The 21,487-nt window shown below is 41.5% G+C and overlaps 1 pseudogene; it reads left to right on the top strand.

Moving 5' to 3' along the window:
• Positions 1 to 1,335: 1,335 nt before the first annotated feature.
• On the top strand, positions 1,336 to 2,450 carry LOC131400181 (melanoma-associated antigen 10-like; annotated as a pseudogene).
• The last annotated feature ends 19,037 nt before the right edge of the window (positions 2,451 to 21,487 follow it).

Genomic DNA, 21,487 nt, shown 5'->3' with positions numbered 1-21,487 from the left:
TGTTAGAAGAATTCCCATTAAAGTCAGAGACAGATAACATGAAAATGTATGCTCTCTTGTCTACTGTTCAAAACTGAGTCTGAGTCTTAAATAAACCCCCACCCTCTGCTTGTCAGCCCTGTGAAGCTCAAAGGTGTGGTGACCAGATGTGCTGCACCCCCATTTCCACCATAGAGCATTCACCCCAGAACAGTGGGGACCTCACAAAGTCCAGGTGTTCTCAGGGAAGGGAAGGCCTTGGCCTAAAGGAGGCACATTCACGTTAGCAGAGGAAAGAGTCGCAGGCCATGCCAAGGCTCAGGGTAAGAACTGAGGGGACACCACATATCACAACAGACAGAATACCAGCCCCACTTTGACACTTATCTCAGTCATGAGAGGATGTGGAACATGGTAGCTGGCTGTGGTACCCCTCATCTCCTCCTTCAGCGTCTCAGGAAGGTGAGATTTTGGTCAAAAGGAAAGTGGCCTCAGGTGGACAGAGGGAGTTGTCCCAGGCCCTGCAGGGTGTCAAAATGAAGACTGAGCGGACCGCCCATCCCAACACACATGGAACCCACAGAGTTTGACCACCCCTTATTGTCCCTTGGTGCTTCCTGTTAGCCCCTGGGCAGGTGTGGCCTGATGTGGGGCCCCTCACTTCCTTCTGTTCAGTCTCAGGGGTGTGTGGTGGTGTTCTGAGAGTTTTGCCTCAGGGCAGCAGAGGGGTGGGGCCCAGGGGCTGCCAGGGGAATGGTGAGGACCCTGCATGAGCACGGAGTGGACCACCCACTCCAGAACAGTGGGGACCTCACAGAGTCTGGCCCGCCACTCCTGTCAGCACTGGGGGCCCAGGGCTCTGCTTGCAGTCTGCACCCTCAGGTGCCCCCTCGTTTCCTCTTACAGGGGCTCCAGGAACCCGCAGGTGAAGCCCTTGGTCTGAGGCTCGTGACCTCAGGTCGCAGAGCAGAGGAGGCCCAGGCAGCGCCAGGAGTCAAGGTGAGGTACACACCCTGAACGTGGTCCCAGGGGCTACCCCATGCCAGAACCATGGAGACCCCGCAGCGCCCAAGTCCACCCCACCCCACCGTCGTCCCCAGAACCTCGGGCTGTGCTGGGTGCACCCTGAGGAGCCGTCTCACTTCCTCCTTCAGGTTCTTAGGGCACAGGCCGCCCAGGAGGACAGAGCCCTGCGAAGCCGAGAGCACCCCTAAAGAGGGGACCTGTAAGTCGCCTTTGTCAGAGCCGCCAAGGGTGCATCTCTCAGCCGAGGCTGCTCACTCTCCCTGTCTCCCCCAGGCCCGTGCGTCCCCATCGGTCAACTGCCCACGCTGCTGCCGGCTGCCCCGTCACGAGTCATCATGCCTCGTGCTCCAAAGCGACGGCGCTTCACGCTTGAGGAAGGCCTTCAGTCCCAAAGTGAGACACAGAACCTCGTGGGTGCACTGGTGCCTGTGGTTGTGGAAGAAGATGCTTCTTCATCCTCCTCCACCTGCTCCTCCTCTTTTCCTTCCTCTTTCCCCTCCTCCTCTTCCTCTTGCAATCCTCTGATCTCAAGCACTCCGGAGGAGGTTTATGATGTTGCCCGGACCCCGAGTCCTCCCCAGAGCCCTCAGAGTGCCTGCCTCTCCCCCGCTGCCATGGCCTCCACTCCACTGAGCCAGTCTGAAAGCGATGGCTCCAGCAGCCAAGAAGAGGAGGGTCCGAGCACCTCACAGGCCCTGCCAGAAACTGAGTCCTTTCCCAGAAACTTGCTTGATGACAAGGTGGCTGATCTGGTGGAGTTCCTGCTTCTCAAGTATCGCACAAAGGAGCCGACCACAAAGGCGGAAATGCTGAATCTGGTCATCAGAGAATACCAGGACCACTTCCCTGTGATCTTCAGCCAAGCCTCTGAGTGCATGCAGCTGGTCTTTGGCGTTGACGTGAAGGAAGTGGACCCCAGCGACCACTCCTATGTCCTGGTCACCACCCTGGGCCTCACCTACGATGGCATGCTGAGCGGTGAGCAGAGCATGCCCAAGACTGGCATTCTGATACTTATCCTGAGCATAATCTTCGTGGAGGGTGACTGCGCCCCTGAGGAGGACGTCTGGGAAGCGCTGAGTGTCATGGGGGTGTATGCCGGGATGGAGCACTTCATCTATGGGGAGCCCAGGGAGCTCCTCACCAAAGTTTGGGCGCAAGAACAGTACCTGTAGTACCGGCAGGTGCCCAACAGCGATCCTCCATGCTACGAGTTCCTGTGGGGTCCCAGGGCCCACGCTGAAACCAGCAAGATGAGTCTCCTGGAGTTTTTAGTCGGTGTCACTGGGAGTGACCCCAGATCCTTCCCAGTGTGGTACGAGGAAGCTTTGAGAGATCAGGAAGAGAGAGCCCAGGCCAGAATTGCCAGCACGGATAGTGCTACTGCCACAGCCAGTGCCAGTTGTAGTACCGTGCCCAGTAGCTTCTCTTTCCATGAGTGAGGTCTAAGGCATAGTCTTCCCTTTGTGTTTTAAGAGGACAGTCAATGATCTAAGCACTGGAGGGCCAGGCTGGGGCTGAGGGCATCATAGAGCGTAACATCTTTGTGTTCCTGTTCCATAGGGGGGACTTTGAAATGTATCTTTTTCTATTTTTTGTATTTTAAATTGTTGTTACTTTTAGTATAAAGTTTATTAGCTTCCGAATCTAAGTTTGTGAATGACGTTGGTCACACATTTATTGCTGTTTATTCAGTTTAAAAGAAAGTTTTGCTATTTTGTAAAAAAGAAAGGAGGAGGGGAACCTTCCATTTTATTTAGTCTGAAACAAGACAACTTGGCATTGGAATAGGAATTTCCTTGGAAATGCGAAAGAACTTAGCAGTAAAATAGAGAAGAAATTTAAACGGCAATTTTTGAATTCTCTTATCATTTTTAGTCTATCATTCTGTAAAATGAAAAGGTAGATACCTTGATTTTCTCAGCTTATTCAAGAATGTAGAAGAAATTAAATGAGTAATAAATGAAATCTCTACTCACTGGCTCGTTTCTTCCCCAGACTTTTGCTGAGCCTCTGCTCTCTGGAAGGCGCTGTGTTAGTAGTGGGGAAAGGAGGGTAAGGAGGACGCCCCCCACCCACAGACTGAGAGTCTAATAGCCGCAGTCCTAGAAGGAAGGTAGTGAGGTGTCTCCTCCAGAACAAGTGAAAGAAGGTGAGCAGTGGTGCGGGCCCAGGGGAGGGCACTCAAGTGTAAATGCTCTGAGCCAAGGCAGTGTGGGGCTTTGGGAAACTGCGATTCCTTCTGTGGGAGTTGATTGTAATGAAGCTGGGTGTTGGCAGCGGCCAGACTCACAGACCGTGTGTGTTAGGGCTGAGAGGAAAGTCTGAAGTGGAAAAGTGATCTGAAAAGTTTCTTTTAGATCCCGGGTAAACCAGAGAGAAATCTCCACCTGGGGCAGGAAGGGAAGGTGTCCTGGGCTCTTGTCACATTGCAGTCCAACAACAGTGAAGAACGAGTTTTATACGCACAATCTGCAAGGATTTACTGAGAAATACGGTCGCATTCCTTTGAAGTGAAGCCCAGAAGTCAGTGGCCAGGCACTCCTTTCCCAGGCCTGGGAGAGCCGGAGCCCACAGCATAAATTAGGTGTTAATCTTAATTATCTTCAGTTTAATTTGCCCAATTGCAATCCAGGGCTAGATTTTTGGTGGGGGTGAAATGAATGGAAATAGAGGTCTGGATGAAGAGCAGCTTGGAGGGAGGGAAGGAGTTGGTCCTTGATTCTAGTTCTAGGAGCTTTGTGTTCCTTCCAGCTGGGAAGATTCCCACACCCCCAAATTTTCACATATATCCCCTAATTGGGAAGATTTAGTGAGTTTTATTTATGAAACATCCTTTTTAGCCTATTGCATATTCCACGTCCTATTGAGCTGCATATTCTCTAATATGACCTGGATAACAAACAAACAAAATCCCAGAGGAGAGAGTGGAAGGTCTGGGATCAAAACCATCCTAGCAAAAACTGCGAGTCCTCAAACTTCCCATACACACCAGGCACTGTGCCAGTTCCTTTCCGTACATCACATACACTCCTGCAGGCCTACAAGGCAGGGCTCACCAACCCACTTCCTTCACAGAGGGAGAGCCCAAGGCTCCGAGGGCTTGCTAATTTTCCCGGCATCGCATGGCTACTAAGTGACAGGGCAGAGACTAGAAACTGGTCTGGATTCATCTAGAGCCCGCACTGCTCCCAGCATCCCAGTTGGGGCCAACCTTCTGACTCGTCATTCACTTCTCTTCTCAGTACTCCATGATGTCTCTCAGGTGACAAAATCAGGACCCTGAGGCCCAGGTAGTGAAAGCAGGCCCAAGGAAGGAAGGCAACAATGAGAATCAAATATAATTTGGGGATGATCCGAGGCTTGCTGAGAGCTGACTCCTCCAGGTGTCACCATTTCTGTCCAGTCCCAGCTCTTTCCCGCATGACAGCACCCTTCCCATGGTCCTCCACTGTGTGACCTCCTGCCCAACTCTGGAACCTTGTCAGCTGACAGGGTCTTCCCTGCTGCCTCCTCTGAAGGCTGCACAGAACCTCCTGCCCTCCCCACTGACACAGGGCATTCCTACTCCCTGCAGAGGTCCCCCTCGATCCCGTCAGAGAGCCACAGCCCTTTTCATGGAAAAGGTTACTTTGGACTGTGACGTTTAGACACCTGGTCATCCCTCCCTGGGAGTCTTCAACACACTCGCTGTTTTCCAAATGGGCTGTGAGTCGAGTCTCATTGCGCCTATAATCTACTGGGACCTGGAATACAACCCTGAAGTTACGTAGAGGATTTGTGAAGCCACCCTGGTGCTTGCAGTAGGACTTGAATGGGCTCCTTATTTGATGCTGGGAACTGAACACATAGAAGGATGAAAGAGCTGATTTGGGTGGTCAGAAATTAACGCCTCGTCACAAGCGGTAGAGGAGGAGCAAACAGTCAGTGAAGCCAAATTCCTACAAACCCTGGGATCCTCCTAGGAGGTGAGAAATGGTTCCCTGGTGGACGTGTTAGGTCAACTTTAAAAAGAAAATATAACCATTCTCCCACTGTCCCTCTCTGGTATCTGCCCCACAGGAAGGTCCTGGCTTTCAGGGAGCCTAAGGTCACCTGTGCAGGTGTTCAGAGAAGTTCAGTCATGTGGAGGGTAGCGGAGACTCACAGCTTAGGATTTTACCCATGCATCAAAAGGAAGGAGTAAATTCTCAGCCTACTGAGATTATATATGGTATTGCAAAGCGAGGGCAGAAATGTGCTGTTGAGTGAAGAAGGCGAACCCTCCCTGCTGAGATTGACAGTATCCTCTTAAAAGGAGATGTGGTCCTGTATTTGAAAGCACCTGTCCCGTAGTAGGCTTCATAGAAGGCTTAAGACTTCAGAGAATTTCAAGGCAAACCTGACCTCAGAAACTCCTCCACGCAATGGACACGGTTGTGGTCACAACAAGTTACAGTAGTTGCTTTGTGTTGAGCACCTAGTATGTGACGGTGCATGGGAGAGACCAGGGCTCACCCATATGTTGTCTAGCTGTCTTCTCTGGATACAGAAGACACTACATTGCCAGTCTACTTGTAGTTACGGAGGGCCATGTGACGACCCTTTGCAAGGGAGACATGAGCAGAATCATTGTTTGTCACATCCAGGCATTTGAGAGCCAGTATGCCAGGTCCATGCTCTCTCTCTCTCTCAGTTCACCAGCAAAGATGGTAACCCCGTGCTGAGATGGTGGAACCACAAGATGGAAGCAGCCTGGACTCCTGGGTCACCTAGAGCGGAGGGACCCTGGCAAACCGCATCCGAGTTTATGTGCGCCAAAAGTATACTTTTGTTATGTTAACCTTTGAAATGTCAGGGTTTGTCTGTTGCATCAACTAGCAGTTACTGTGACATAGCTATTTTTCTATTGTTAGGTGTATACAAATATTTTAACTACAAACGTAGTAGTGACTATGTTCCTATTGCTAAAAATTCTAAAAACACAGATCAATCACAACATCCCCTTTTCAAAGTTCCTCCACAATTCAGCCTCTTGCTCAGAGGTCACCACAAGTAACAATCTAGGGTGTGTTATTTTAAAGCCCACTATGGTCTTTTTCATAGATAGATATACTATAAAAATATACTGTTTTTATTCAACATACCTACATAATGATGTACATATTGATTTGCCGCTAGCCTTTGTCACTTAATAAAAAGGATGCAGGATCTTCCCATGACGGCACATATAGATCTACCTCACTTTTGAAACTACCCCCTGGGATGCTAAAGTTTGCATGTACCATAATTAGTCAAACAATTTCTTCCTGATGCACTGTTGTTTTCCTTTTGGTGCGTGATTAATAAAATGAAATCAACATCTTTGAATATGAATTCTTGGGTAGACGTGAATGTTTTCTGATAAGATATACATACTAACATAGACATTGGGTTAGGGTGGAAAGGGTGTGAATAGTTTAACATTTTATCAATACTTCTGAAATTTTATTCCAAAATGCTATACCAATTTGTATTCTCATAAAAATCACAAATGATTTAAAATTCTGAAATGTCAACCAGACACTTCCTCTTTACTTTGAGAAGGAAGGATTTGGTCAGAATGACCAGGAGCCTGGGAAGGGGACCAGACAGGACACCCTCAGCTAGTGAGGGGCATTGAGAGCATCCCAGGGAGAGCGAGCGCCAGAGTCCACGAGAGAGACCAAGTGCAAAACCAAGTCCAGAGAGCCCCAGGCAGGCTGGCAGTCAGGGCTCTGAGTCCAGAGTTCAGTGTAGGGGGAAAGGGACTCGAAGGAGAGAAGGTGGGAAAAGGAAGGGATTCAGCTCAAGGAACATGAACAGGCTGAGGACGTCTCTGAATCATCCTCACCAGCTGGAGGTTGCAGTGTGGTCTGAATGGGCAGGTCTATTGGATGAATGGACCAGCAGCACCCAGACCGCCCACTACCTTAGAGTCCCCCTACCTCTGTCAGGAAGGGTACACCTGGCTCCCTGCATCATTCGGGTGAGCTTCATCTCTTGACTACTTGAGTGGTCCAGTGCACTCTTGCCAGTGTCCCAGGGCAGAGAGCTGTCGTGATGCCTGCTGGAGACTGGGGACTTTCCCCCTGGGTGCAGTGCAGCCCTACGTAGAGGCTGGAGCTATGTGACTGAGTGGGGTTGGTGACTGAGGACCAACAGCCGAGAGAGGCCAGGAATAGCCATGAGCACTGGAAGGGAGTGTGCAGCTGCAAGCAGGGTGAAATTAGAAGGGGCAAGCACGGCACTCATCACTTCAGACTCTGCAGATGAAGGGCTGGGCATGGACAGGCTTTGAAAACTGTCCAGATGGTGGCCCTGGCTCAGACTGCCTCCCGGGGTTTCTGAGTTCTTGGCCCACCAGGGGCAGGTGTCCTGTGGCTGTGACAGCTGGCCTACATTGCCGCCAGATACTGTCTGGGATAGAGGATTTGCCCAAGGTGCAGACGTGCTCTGGGTGGATGGAAAACCCGTGGGGATGGCACCCTTCCTCGTTAAACTGACGGGGATGTGCGCGGTGCAACACAGGAAGCACATGGACCATCCTGTTGAGGGCATCCCCACCTTCAAGATGGTGTTTGGGCCCGGGGAGGGCACGTCCATAAGGACACTCCCAGTAAGAGTTTCCCACGGGAATTCTGAAGTTACGTGAGCAGTTGTGCACTTTGTGCTTGTCCCATGGAGGCGGAAGGCTCAGACAGGGAGCAGGCTCCACATTTTAAATCAGCGAATGGGGCCCTCCAGTAATTATTCCTCTGATTGGTGGATTTGTGGTTGAGTACAGGCATATACGCGCCATCTCGAGTTACTTTTAATACTCTGCTCCTGGCATCCTTGTCAAGGCTGAGCATACATCCCCCAATACACAGACACTTACTTCCACTAGCCTTGTTTGAGGCAGCTGGCAGCTCTGCAGACACTAACGTTACACAGGACAAACAGAGCAAGGGACTGGGGGCAACCTGGGGCCCATGGACCTGGAGGCTGGGGTTCCCTGAATCCATCCTGTACATCCTATATCTAACTGGAAAGTCCCCATGAGCATCCTGTATCAAACTGGTACACTATGGTTGTCAAAATTTTAGAGGTGGAACATTTTATTCCAACTGAGGCCTTCTACACAAATCCACTCCGTGACCATGAGGAAAGCAGAGTAGTCTGGTTGAAATGAGGACGATAAACCCAGAGTCCTGTCCACTCAGCACCCTTTCTTCCCCCTTGAGGCGGTGGGTCCTGACACCCAGCCACAGAACTCTAGGCAGCCTCCTGAGTGCAGCCGGGAAAGTTCTCTGCTAGAAGACTATTCCTCAGACATGGACTTCATTGTGCTCCTGCACAGGTATATAGATGTAGACTCCTGTATCCAGTGTTTTCGGGTAAACATTTTTGCCATACATATCCTTACTGCAAGCATTTTTGCCACATAACTAGTTGGCCACAAGGCAATTTTGCCATAAAAGATTAAAAAAATAGCTGGTTGACAGTTTGTTTATTTTGGTTTTGTTTCTCTATTGATGAATCAACTGCTGTAAAAGATAAAAAAGCATAACTGGTTTACAGTTTAGCTTTTTTTTGTCAGTTTGATTTCTGCATTGATGAAGTTCTCACATTTACTCCCGTTTTTATGTGATATAAATCTTAGCTAGCCTTCATAACGGTGTATACAGTGAGGAGCAGATGTGGTTGTGGTAGTGGTCTTAAAACAGTGAACATTTCTTCCAGTTAGCAGCGTTTTACTGATGGCTTTATCGAGCTGACAGATGACGATGATTTGCCCCAAGAGTTGGTCTCTTATTTTGAAACACACTGCATTGAAGGCGAAAAAGAGGGACGAGGGCCTCTTCTTTGAAGGTGCAGAGTTGAACCTACATTTCTCATAGAATGAACACGAGTGCTTAGTTAGGGACAATCCACACAGGAAGATAAAATCAGTTCTTTGTGCAGTATTGCCATGAATCTACATACACACATTTTAAATGTATTCAAATATTTTCAATTTCAGCATAAAGTCTTTTTAATTTTGTTATTCATTTTTCCATGTTTCATTATGCCCTTTTAAATTAATACCCCTCTTTTATTTCTTGTGATTTTATCTTTTATGGCAAAATTGCCTTGTGGCCAATTAGTTGCGCAGCGAAAATGTTTGTGGCAAAGATGTCTCTGGCAAAGATGCTTGCAGTGAAAATACCTAGAACTGTAGACTTCATTCTGTCCAATGTGCTGAATGCCAGTTTTGCTGCCTGACTCCAGCACTGCCAACAACTTGTGACCCCCAACCTCTGCATCCTCAGCACACTTTACCATCTCATTTCTTGTTTCCCCAAGTCGTCATTGCCCACCACCCCTGAACTACATACACAGTCACACACCGTCCTCCTACCTACCCATCTATTCTTTATTCTCAGCACTGGACTGCCTATTCTCCTTCCGACCCACCACCCCACCTAGGATTTTGTACAGGCTCTTCCCTCCTGCTGACCCCAGTCCCTGTCTCTATCTTCCTAGGCCTGGGCCTGCTTCAAACTCTCCTCTGGGAGAGAGGTCTCTCCTTTGACCTGGTAGCCTCTCAGCACCGAGTAACTTGGTATGCCCTCTCTGTCTTTCCACTCGTGCTCCTTTCTTTTGAAATTATTCCTAGGTCACATTCAAATGCCCTCAACAAGAACAGGAGCTTGGCTCATTTTACTTTCGCCTGTTGTCTCTGCTCCCAACAACGAATGCAATCCCCTTGACTGATGTTCAGATTCCCTAATCTCAACCAAAATCTATGTGATAGGCTGAAGAATAACTCCCCTAAAGGTATCCATGTCTTAATCTCTAGAACCTGTGGATGTTACCTTATATGGCAAAAGGGACTTTGCAGATGTAATTAAATTAAGGATCATGAGATACAGAGATTATTCTGCATTATGTGGATGGGCCCCACATGTAATCATAAGAGCCCTTTTAAGTGGTAAACAAAGGGTTATTTGAAAAAGAAGAGGAGAAGGCATTGTGACCACATAAGCAAAGATTGTAGTGATGTGGCTACAAGCCAAGGAATACTGGCTGCATTAGAAGATGGAAGGAACCAGCCCTTTAGATTTCATTACTGTAAGACTCAATTAGGACTTCTGACCTCTAAAACTGTCAGAGAATAAATTCGTGTTGTTTTAAGCCATGATAATTTTGGCAATTTGTTACAGTGGCAGCAGGAAGCAAATACAATCTATTAAAACTGTGTAGCTTAACTCCCTTTAAGAACACAGTTGCAGTGGTTCCTATAAGAGTTAACTGGGACACAGTTAAGTTACTTGAAAACAGTATGATCCAACAGTCTTGCTTTAAGCTTTCTTAGGTGAGATGAGAGCAGTGTTTAATCTATGGTCAATATTTCATTACTAAGGCTAAACCCTTCTGAGTACTGTAACCAATGTACTATGAATGATGAGGTTTTCTACTCTGATCATTGGGACCAGAAACTATACCCAGCCATGTGAGCTTAGGAGATCTCTCTATGCACCTTTCTCCTCTCCTGTATTCTGTACTGCAAACTCTAGTCACCTTGGCCTCTCTGGTCTTCCAGCTGCATCTCCTCCACTCAAGGAGACACTCAGCCTCCCCACTGACACAGAGCATTCCTACTCTCTGCAGAGGTCCCCGGGCTCTCCCATAGCTACCCCTTGATCCCATCAGAGAGCCACAGCCCTTTTCATGGAAAAGGTCACTTTGGACTGTGACACTTGTCAAGCCATACTGTGACAGAGTCCCATATAAAGTAGAGGAAGATGGGCACAGATGTTTGCCCAGGGCCAATCTTCCTCAGCAAAAAGAGGAGGATTGGCATCAGATGTTAGCTCAGGGCTAATCTTCCTCACACACACACAAAACAAGTCTCAACATTTCACACTTATTCAAATTAAAACCAGAATTGAAAGACTGTGGGACACACACACACACATTCACATACACATATATATATGTTCATGTAGACACACATACAACTGGGAGAGTGGAAATATAATTTATTTACTTATTTATGCTTTCAATATTTTCTAACCCTTCTGAAACACATATGAATTCCCTTCATAATTACAAAATATTATAAATATTTTAAATGTGGTTTAGAATACCAAAAATAAACATTCATTCTCTAGAGGGTTTGCTTCCAACATTGATCAACCTCTTTCTGGATTCTATTCAGCCTTGGGTGTATTTGTGTAACTATAAAGAAACAAAAAACTTTGAATTCCAGTTAGCAGGCTACATGTAGTCACCCAACTTCTTTCAGACTTTCAGGTACTATACCACACAGATAAGAATCTACCTTGTTTATGAAACCTTCCCTCCAAAAAGAGTTTTAACTGAAATTTAAAAAGAAAATTATCTTTATATTTAAACTGTATTCCACACGACATGGTTAAATTCAATATTTATATAAAGGATTGTGCGTAGGCAATCTTGGCAGGAGGAATTATAATGATTACATTCATTATTATCAATGCTATTTATATGTCTCTTTCCCAAGTTCATAATAAACAAATTAAGTTACTTGTTAAAAATGTGCTTCAGTCAATACTGCCATTAATTCCCAGTATTGCCTGAAAACGCACTTTGATATAAACTCTCCTTGATTTTCATAAGAACAAGGCAAGATTTTCATAAGAATGATCAGCAATTTATTTCATAGACAATTATACAACACATAGTTTTGTAAGTTAACACATGATTATCTTTCACAAAGTAAATACCATGTACAAAGAACTGTAATTCATGATTTTGTTACAGTTTCCTCTTTACTGTAGGTGTTATGTGCTTGATTGTTTGCTACATCTCACATACTTATCTTCTGCAATCTCAATTCCTCCATCTTAAAATTTTAATGCTCACACCATCCTAACAAAGTCATTAATAGTCTCTCACACTGATATGATTCTGTATTGTTTTTGAGCCTCAGGAATTTTTCTCACCACCATATTATTAGTTCCTTTTTTTCCCCTTTTTAAAAAAATTATTTTATTGAGTTCATATTGGTTTATAACATTGTGTAATTTCAGGTGTACATTATTATATATTAGTTTCTGTATAGACTGCATCATGTTCACCACCAATAGTCTAGTTTTGATCCATCACCATACATATGTGCCCCTTTACTCCTTTCGCCCACCCCCCACCCCCTTCCCCTCTCATAACCACTAATCTGTTCTCTTTATCCATGTGTTTGTTTATCTTCCACATATGAGTGAAATCATATGGTGTTTGTCTTTCTCTTTCTGGATTATTTCGCTTAAGATTATACCCTCAAGTTCCCTCCATGTTGTTGCAAATGGGACGATTTTGTCTTTTTTTATGGCTGAGTAGTATTCCATTGTATATATATATATACCACATCTTTATCCATTCATCAGTTGATGTGCACTTGGGTTGCTTCCACATCTTGGCTATCGTGAAAAATGCTGCACTGAACGCAGGGGTGCATAAATCTCTTTGTATTGTTGATTCACGTTCTTTAGATAAATAGCCAGTAGTGGGATAGCTGGATCGTATGGTATTTCTATTCTTAATTTTTTGGGAAATCTCCATACTGTTTTCCATAATGACTGCACGAGTTTGCATTCCCACTAGCAGTGCATGAGGGTTCCCTTTTCTCCACATCCTCTCCAACATTTGTTATGTTTTGTCTTGTTAATTACAGCCATTCTGACAGGTGTAAGTTGATATCTCGTTGTAGTTTTCATTTGCATTTCCCTAATAATTAGTGATGGTGAACATCTTTTCGTGTGCCATTTGGCCATCTGTATATCTTCTTTGGAAAAATGTCAGTTCATATCCACAGCCCATTTTTTGATTGGGTTGTTTGTTTTTTTGTTGTTGAGTTGTATGAGTTCTTTATATATTTTGGAAATTAACCGCTTGTCGGATAGATGATTTGCAAATATTTTTTCCCAGTTGGTGGGCTGTCTTTTTGTTTTAGTCACGGTTTCCTTTGTCTTTCAGAATCTTATTAATCTGATGTAGTCCCATTTGTTTATTTTTTCTTTTGTTTCCCTTGCCTGAGAAGACATGGTATTAGAAAAGATGCTGCTAAGACTGATGTCAAAGAGCCTAGTGCCTATATTCTCTTGTAGGAGTTTTATGGCTTCAGGTCTTACCTTCAAGTCTTTAATCCATTTTGAGTTAATTTTTGTGTATGGTGCAAGATAATGGTCTACTTTCATTCTTTTGCATGTGGCTGTCTAGTTTTCCCAACACCATTTATTGAAGAGACTTTTCATTCTCCATTGTATGTTCTTGGTTCCTTTGTTGAAGATTAGCTGTCCATAGATGTGTGGTTCTATTTCTGGGCTTTCAATTCTGTTCCATTGACCTGTGTGTCTGTTTTTATGCCAGTACCATGCTGTTTTAATTACTATAGCTTTGTAGTATATTTTGAAGTCAGGGATTGTGATGCCTCCAGCTTTGTTCTTTTTTCTCAGAATTGTTTTGGCTATCTGGGGTCTTTTTTTGTTCCACATAAATTTTAGGATTCTTTGTTCTGTTTCCATGAAGAATGTCATTGGGATTTTGATTGGGATTACACTGACTCTATAGATTGCTTTAGGTAATATGGACATTTAGACTATTTTTATTCTTCTAATCCATGAACATGGAATATCTTTCTATTTCTTTATGTACGCATGTTTCTCTTCAGATTGTATAAATCTTTTGCTTTTTTTTTTTTCCTTTTTGGAAGAACTACACATCCTCTTTCCTTCTGCGAGCACTTTATTTTTGTTCCATAGCCTCTTTTTTGGTAAAACTCATACATCCCTGAGTTTTACCAAATTATTTTGATCCAAAAGTGGTGTTTCTACAGTTTTCTAGTTATAAAATATATTAACATAATTTATTTATTTGGAATGGAATAATCTAGTAATATTTTTATTTTTCCCATTTTAATATATGGATTTACATTCTCAAAAAAAGGATAAAATGAAATTAGTAAGCACTAGTATCTTTGCTAATACCTTTTCTTCCCAACACCATTTTATATTCAATCAGCATTTTCCCCTTGCAAAATAAAAACTGTTCCTTATTTTTCCATATTCTCACTTTGTTTCCTTTATATGCATTTGCTATATATCTAAATGGTTTACTGTCTATTCCACACTTTTAAACAATTACAACTACTATTAGTCCATAAGATATCTACTGATTTTATGATTATATTGCATGTTCTGTCATTTTTATCGTTTCTCAAAACTGCTGTATCATATATACATTGCTCTCTTTATACAGTTTCCCATACTTTTATCTGTATCCAAAGCCATTACTTCTCATCAACCCTTTTTGAAAAAAAAATTTTCAGGCTGACATCGAATATTTCAGCTTATCTGATCTTTTCAAACAAAAAGTTTTTTGTTACATTACTCATTGTTTTTCTAATTTTAATTTCATTAATTTCTGCTCTTATCTATATTATCCCCATCCTTTTCATTGCCTTGGATTTAATTTACGTTTTATATTTTCTTATGGTGGAAGCTTACATTATTGATTTGAGTCCTTTCTTTCTTTTGCACATAAGCATTTATTGACATTAATTTCCCTCTAAAGCATGACTCTGGCTAAATCCCACAAATTCTAATATGTTATATTTTTATTTTCATTAAATTTAAAGTATTTTCTAATTTCTCTGAATAATTTCCTTTGAAACTTGGATTGGTAAATATGTGTTGTATAGTTTCCAAATAACTCGGGACTTTGCAGGTACCTCTTTTGTTATATTCTTTCATTTAATCCCAGTATGGTTAGAGAACGTACTTTATGTGATTTCAATTTTTTTTAAATTAAGGGCTATTTTATGGCCCATCTTGATGAATATTCTACACTCTCTTGAAAATGATGTAAATTCTGCTGTTGTTGTTTGGAGTGTTCTGTCAATGCTAATTAGATCAAGTTAGTTAATTGCATTGTTAGGATCCTCCCATACTTCCAGATGTTCTATTTTCTACTATCATTTACTCAGAGAGGAGTGTTGAGTCTCCAAGCATAATTGTAGATGTGACTATTTCTGCTTTCAATCCTATCAGTTTTTGTTTCATGTATTTTGAAGCTCTGCTTTTAGGTGTATACACACTTAGGATTGTTATGTCTTCTTGATGAATCAACTCTTCCATCATTATGTAATGTCCCTATCTATCCACATTAATTTTCCTTTTTATGAAGTCAAATATTTTTTGTATCAATATAGTTACTCCAGTTTTCTAATTTTCTTATTTTAATTTTTTCAGATTACCAAATGGTAAACCTTTGTTTTTTCCTTTTGGTGTATAGTTCTAAGGGTTTTAGCCTATGTCTATGCAGATTTGTGTAACCGCAACCACAATCAGGACATAGAACTGTTTCATTATCCCCTCCAAAAAAAAATTTCTATGTGCTATTTATAGTCATCCCCTCCCCTCACACCTAACCTTGGCAACCACTCATCTGTTCTCCATCACTACAGTTTCGCCTTTTCAAGAAAGTCATATAAGTGGAAGAATACAGAATGTAACTTGTTGAGACTGGTTTCTTTCACTCAGCAAGTTGCATTGAGGCTCATCCAAGTTTTATGTCTATCAATAGCTCACTCCTTATTGCTGAGTAACGTCCCATTGTATGAATGCACCACGATTTGCTCATCCAATCAGCCATGGGAGGACATTTGGATAAATATCAATAGATTTTGGCAAATATGAATAGAACTGCTATAAACATTCATGTAGTTTTTTGTGTGAGCATAAGTTTTTATTTCTCCCAGAAATGGCATTACTGAGTCATATGGTAAGTGTATATTTAGGCGAAATTACCAAATCATTTTCTGCAGTGGTTGTACCATTTTATATTCCCACTAGTAAGGTATGAGAGTTCAAGTTGTTCATCCTTGCTAGCACTTAGTAATGTTCTTCTAAAATAAAAAAATTAATTTTAATTTTAACTTTTCTCAAATGTGTACTGTGGTAACGCATCATAGTTTAATTTGCATTTCTCTATGGCTAATGATCTAGAACAATTTTTCATGTGTTTACTAGCGATCCCCATATCCACTTTGGTGAAGTGTCTATTGACATCTTTTGCCATTTTTAAAATCATGTTGTTTATTTTCTAATATTGGCATTTTGAGAGCTCTTTATATATTATGCATGTAAGACCTTTGTTGGATACATGATTTGCAAATTCTTTCTTCCTGTTTATAAACAGGAAGACTTGAATTTTTTTAAACAGCTTGACTTTTTATTCTCTTCCTCAAAGCAAATATTTTTAATTTTGAGTAAGTCTAATTGATCTTTTTTTTTCTCTTATGAATCATGCTTTTGGTGTCATGTTTAAGACCTCTTGCCTTATTCCGTGTCGTGAAGATTTGACTCTCGGTTTTTCTTTAAATGTTTTGTATTTTTTCATTTAACATTTGGATCTTAATTTTGCTAGAGAATGTAAGGTTTAGGTAGAAGGTTCATTGTTTAACATATGGATGTTTAATTGTTCCAATATCACTTATTGAAAAGGTTAACATTTCTCAATTGAAATTGTCTTAGTCCTTTGTAAAAACTCCATGGGCCATTTTTGTGTGGGTCTATTTCTGGACTTTCTATTTGGTTCCATTGATCTATGTGTCTATCCCTTAGCTAATATCACACAATTTTTATTACTATAGTTTTAAAGTAAATTTTAATATCAGGTAGTGTGATTCCTCAAACTTTTTTACTTTAAAAAATTATTTGAGCTCTTCTAGTTCCTTTACCCTTTGATAAACTTTTTGAATCAGCTTGCCTATATCTACAAAAATACTTGTGGGACTTGTATTGACATTGCTCTGACTCCATAGATCATTTTGGTGAGAATTGACCACTTCACTGTGTTGAGTCTTTCAGTTTATGTTTCTTCAGTTATTCAGGTCTTCTGTGATTTCTTTCATCAGCATTTTGCAGTCTTCAGCATACTGATACTATGTATGTTTCGTTAGGTTTATACATAAGTATTGCATTTTTTGAGCTACTGAAAATGTTTTTTTTTTTTGTGAGGAAGATTAGCCCTGAGCTAACATCTGATGCCAATTCTCCTCTTTTTCCTCTTTTTGCTGAGGAAGACTGGCCTTGGGCTAACATCTGTGCCCATCTTCCTCTACTTTATATTGGATGCCGCGACAGCATGGCTTGACAAGCCATGCATCAGTGCGTGCCCAGGATCCGTGCCTGGGATCCAAACCCGCGAACCCCCGGGGCCTCCGAAGTGGAGCACGCACTTAACTGCTACGTCACTGGGCTGGTCCCCAAAATGGTATTTTTAAAAGTTTTGTGTTCTAGTGTTTATTGTTGTGAAGGATGTAAATTATGTTAAAAATTTAATATGTTAACACCTTAAGGGGCAGTTGGGGCGAGTCTTCTATGAATAGAGTCTATCGATCCCAACTGACTCTGTTCGCGGAAGACTCACCCTAAACTGTTCAGAGAAAATTGAGAACAAGGGAGTGCTACAGAGGGATAAGTTTGGGAGGGTCGGGGTGGAGGGGGGCCAGGTGGGGACATGTGTGTGCACCTTGATAGCTGTTTCGCGCCGTAGCAATTCGCGCCATAAAATGTAACTGTCTGAATGTTTTGAATTAACCAATCATGTAAAACCGCGCCAACCTTTTCCCGCTTTATGCTCCCAAATCCTATAAAAGAACTTGCCCCCTAAGGCTCGGGGTCGACCCCTCTGTCTCCTGCGAGGGACACGAGTCGACCCGGAGCTCCGCTCAATAAACCTCTTGCGTTTGCATCAAGTTCGGTCTTCTGTGTCTGTGGGCCCGCGTCATCCCGAGACCTGGTGAGTTGGGATTTCCCTCCCCTTCCCCTTGGGAATCCAACAGTTGTTATATGGAAATACAATTTATGTTTGTGTGTTGACCTTCTATCCTAGGATCTTGATAAGCTCACTTATTAGTTCTATGAGATTTTTGTAGTTTCCTTGAAATTTTCTATGTAGACAATTATGTCTTCTGAGAGTAGGGACAGTGTTATTCCATCCCATTCTGTATACATCTTATTTATATTTCTTGCTTTTGTGGGAGATCAAGATTTGGCCACCCTGAAATCTCTCTCTTTACCTTGGTTGTTTTCTCTGAGGACATTTGACCTCCCCCACTAACTACCTAAAGAATTTGACATAGTAACTCCTTCCTGGAACAGATCTTCTATCTGATGGCTATAATATAATGTAAAATAGATGTTACAATAGAAAAGGCACCAACAAGCCCATCTTATCTGAAGTTCTGTCTCTCTGGCCACATTCTCTGGATGGCCCTGAAAGGAGTTGCCAGACAAACATTTACATTTATAAGGGAAATCTCCATTTGTAAAGATATCTCCCTTTCTGTTTTGGGAAGAGGGGGCATGGCTTCATTTCTAGAGGCTTATCAATGTGGAAGGTGAGGCCTTAAATCTGCATAATAACCTTACTCTTGTTTACTGTGCTTTAGTGGTGGTCTCCTGTAACTGACTCCCTCCACCCCCAAAATCCTCCTTTGTCATTGGCTGAACATGGTATTTAAGACGAGAATTTCTGCGATTGTGTTGAAAAACACAATGTCCCTGCTTTCTCCCATGTATACATGTTATTAAACTTGGTATTATTTTCTCCTGCTAACCTGTCTTGTTAATTATTTGGCCAGCCATAAGAACCTTAAGGGAAAGGGCAGAGAGGGATTCCTCCTCTTCCCCCAACACTTTATTCCACAGGTTAGAATTCTATTACAACGTTGAATAGAAACAGTGAGAGTAGACATCCTTGCCCTGTTCCTGATCTTAGGGTGAATACATTCAGTCTTTCACTATAAAGTTTGATATTAGCTCTTGGTTTTTTGTAGATGTCCTTTATCAGGTTGAGTAAGTTCCTTTCTGTTTTGTTTTTCTTCCTGAATATTTTTATTATAAATGGATGTTTTATGTTATTGTGAAATATTTTTTCTGCTTAAGTTGAGATTATTATAGAATCTTTTAGTCTGTTATCTGTGTGTCTGTTTTTCTGCCACTACCATGCCGTTTTGATTACTCTTGCTTTGCAGTATGCTTTGATATCAGGAAGTGTGATACCTTAAGGTTTGTTCTTTTTTTCTTAGGATTGCTTTGGCTATTAGGAGTCTTTTGTTGTTCCATATAAATTTTGGAATTCTTTGTTCTATTTCCGTGAAAAATGGAAAATGTTGTTGGGGTTTTGATAGGGATTGCAGTGAATCTGTAGCTTGCTTTAGGTAATATGGACATTTTAACTATGTTAATTCTTCCAATCCATGACCACAGAATATCTTTCTGTTTCTTTGTGTCTTCTTCAATTTCTTTCAACAATGTCTTACAGTTTTCAGCATACAGGTCTTTCACCTCGTTGGTTAATTTTTTTCCTAGGTAATTTATTCGTTTTGTTGCAATTGCAAGTGGGATTGTTTTCTTGATTTCTCTTTCTGCTAATTTGTTGTTAATGTATAAAAAAGTAACTAATTTTTCTATGTTGATTTTGTACCCTGTTTAGTTTTTTAATATGGTTTATTACATTGGTTAATTGCGAAATGCTGAACCAGCCTTGCATTCCCCAGATAAACTCCATTTGGTCATGGTGTATTATTATTTTTATGTGTTGTTGGATTCTATTTGCTATTGTTTTGTTGGAGATTATTGCATCTATGTTCATGAGTGGTATTGTTCTGTAGTTTTCATCTTTTTGTGTTGTCTTATCTTGGTTTTAACATAAAGGTAATGCTAACCTTATAAAATGAGTTGAAAAAAATCTTCCTCCTGTTCTATTTTCTAGAAGAGATTGTATAGAATTGGTGATAACTCTTTAAAAGTTCAGGAGAAATAGCCAGTGAAACCATCTGGATATAGGCATTTCTTTTTCAGAAAGTTTTAAAGTATTCCATCAATTTACTTAATAGTTATAGTACTAGTCAGGTTATCCATTTTATCTAGGATGAGTTTGGTGGTTCCTGATTTTTAAGGAATTGTTCAGTTCCATCTAAGTTACTGAATTTATGTACACAAATTTTTCTTAGTGTTTCTTTTTTATCCTTCTAGTGTCTGCAGGATTTGTAGCGATATCCCTTGTTTCATTCCTGATATTAGCCCTTTATGCCTTCTTTCCCTTTTGCTTTGTCTACCTAGAGTTTTATGAATTTTATTGATCTTTTTAAAGAAACATCTTTGGTTTCCTTGGTTTTCTCTATTTATTTTCTGATTTTAATTTCACTGATTTCTGTTCTTATCTTTTATTTCCTTTCTTCTGCTTGCTTTGAGTTTTTTTTTTTTTTTTTTTCTGGTTAAGGTGGAAGCTTAGATTATTGAACTGAGACCTTCCTTATTCCTTAATATAAGCATTAAATGCTATAATTTCCCCCCTAAACACTCCTTTAGCTGCATCCCACAAGTTAAGATATGTTGCATTTTAATTTTAATTCACTTTAGTGCATTTTTATTTCTTTGAGACTTTCTCATTGACCCATTGATTATTTAAGAATGTGTTGTTTAATTTCCAAGTGTTTTGATAGTTTTCCCATTGTACTTGTTATTGTTTGATTCCTAATTTGATTCCATTATGTTCAGATAATATACTCTGCATGAGTTCAGTTTTTGAAAATTTGTTGATGCTTCTTTTACGACCAAGGATATTCCCTCTTTCAGTGAATGTTCCATATGTGCTTGAAAAAATATGTATTTTGTTGTTAGTTGGGGCAGTGATTGTTTTTGCATATGTACTTGATTCCTGTATGAGTAGTTTGAGTTGAGCCCAGGACTTGACACACAACCTGATGGGATTCCTTTCTCACTTTTCCTCTTCTCAGTGATCTCCACCACACTCTCTGGCCCTCAAGGGACTCCCTTTTGGTCCTCTAGCTAGAAAGTGGGTCTGTAGTCTAGCTGTTCTGCTGTTCACTCCCCTTGAATGGGTCTTTCTCAGTGGCCAAGTGGTGGGAGGATACAAATTAGAGAAGGAGATTCTTTTCACATCACACTTTTTGGATCAACATTCTTGTCAGAGAAATGAATTTCACTCTGAGAGTTTTAGGTGCCTCCTCAGCTTTTGCTGATGCTCCCACTACAGGATTATAGCTGACTAATGTTCCATTTTTTCTTATTTTTGAGCTTTATATAAATGAAATCATAAAGCATATACTCTTTTGTGTCTGGCTTCCTTAATGCAAACTCATGTTTGCAATATTCATCCATGTTGTTGTTATATCATTAGTTCATTCATTCCCATTGCTGTTTTGTATTCCATTGTATAAATAACCCACAATTTTAAAATCAATTTTACTAGTTATGGATATATTGAGGTTTTTCTAGTTTGGGGCTATTATAAATAATTATACCATGAATGTTATTATAAATTCCCCAGAGCAATTGATGGGATATAGTATGAACATGTCTTAAAATATAGTAAATAATGCCCTAATATTTTCCCAAGAGATTATAGCAATCTACACTCCCACCAGCAGTGTTTAGGTTTTCCTGATACG

The sequence above is a fragment of the Diceros bicornis genome, chromosome X (genome assembly GCF_020826845.1).
Source record: "Diceros bicornis minor isolate mBicDic1 chromosome X, mDicBic1.mat.cur, whole genome shotgun sequence".
NCBI classification, from domain to species: domain Eukaryota; kingdom Metazoa; phylum Chordata; class Mammalia; order Perissodactyla; family Rhinocerotidae; genus Diceros; species Diceros bicornis.
This window is presented reverse-complemented; position numbering and strand designations above follow the sequence as displayed.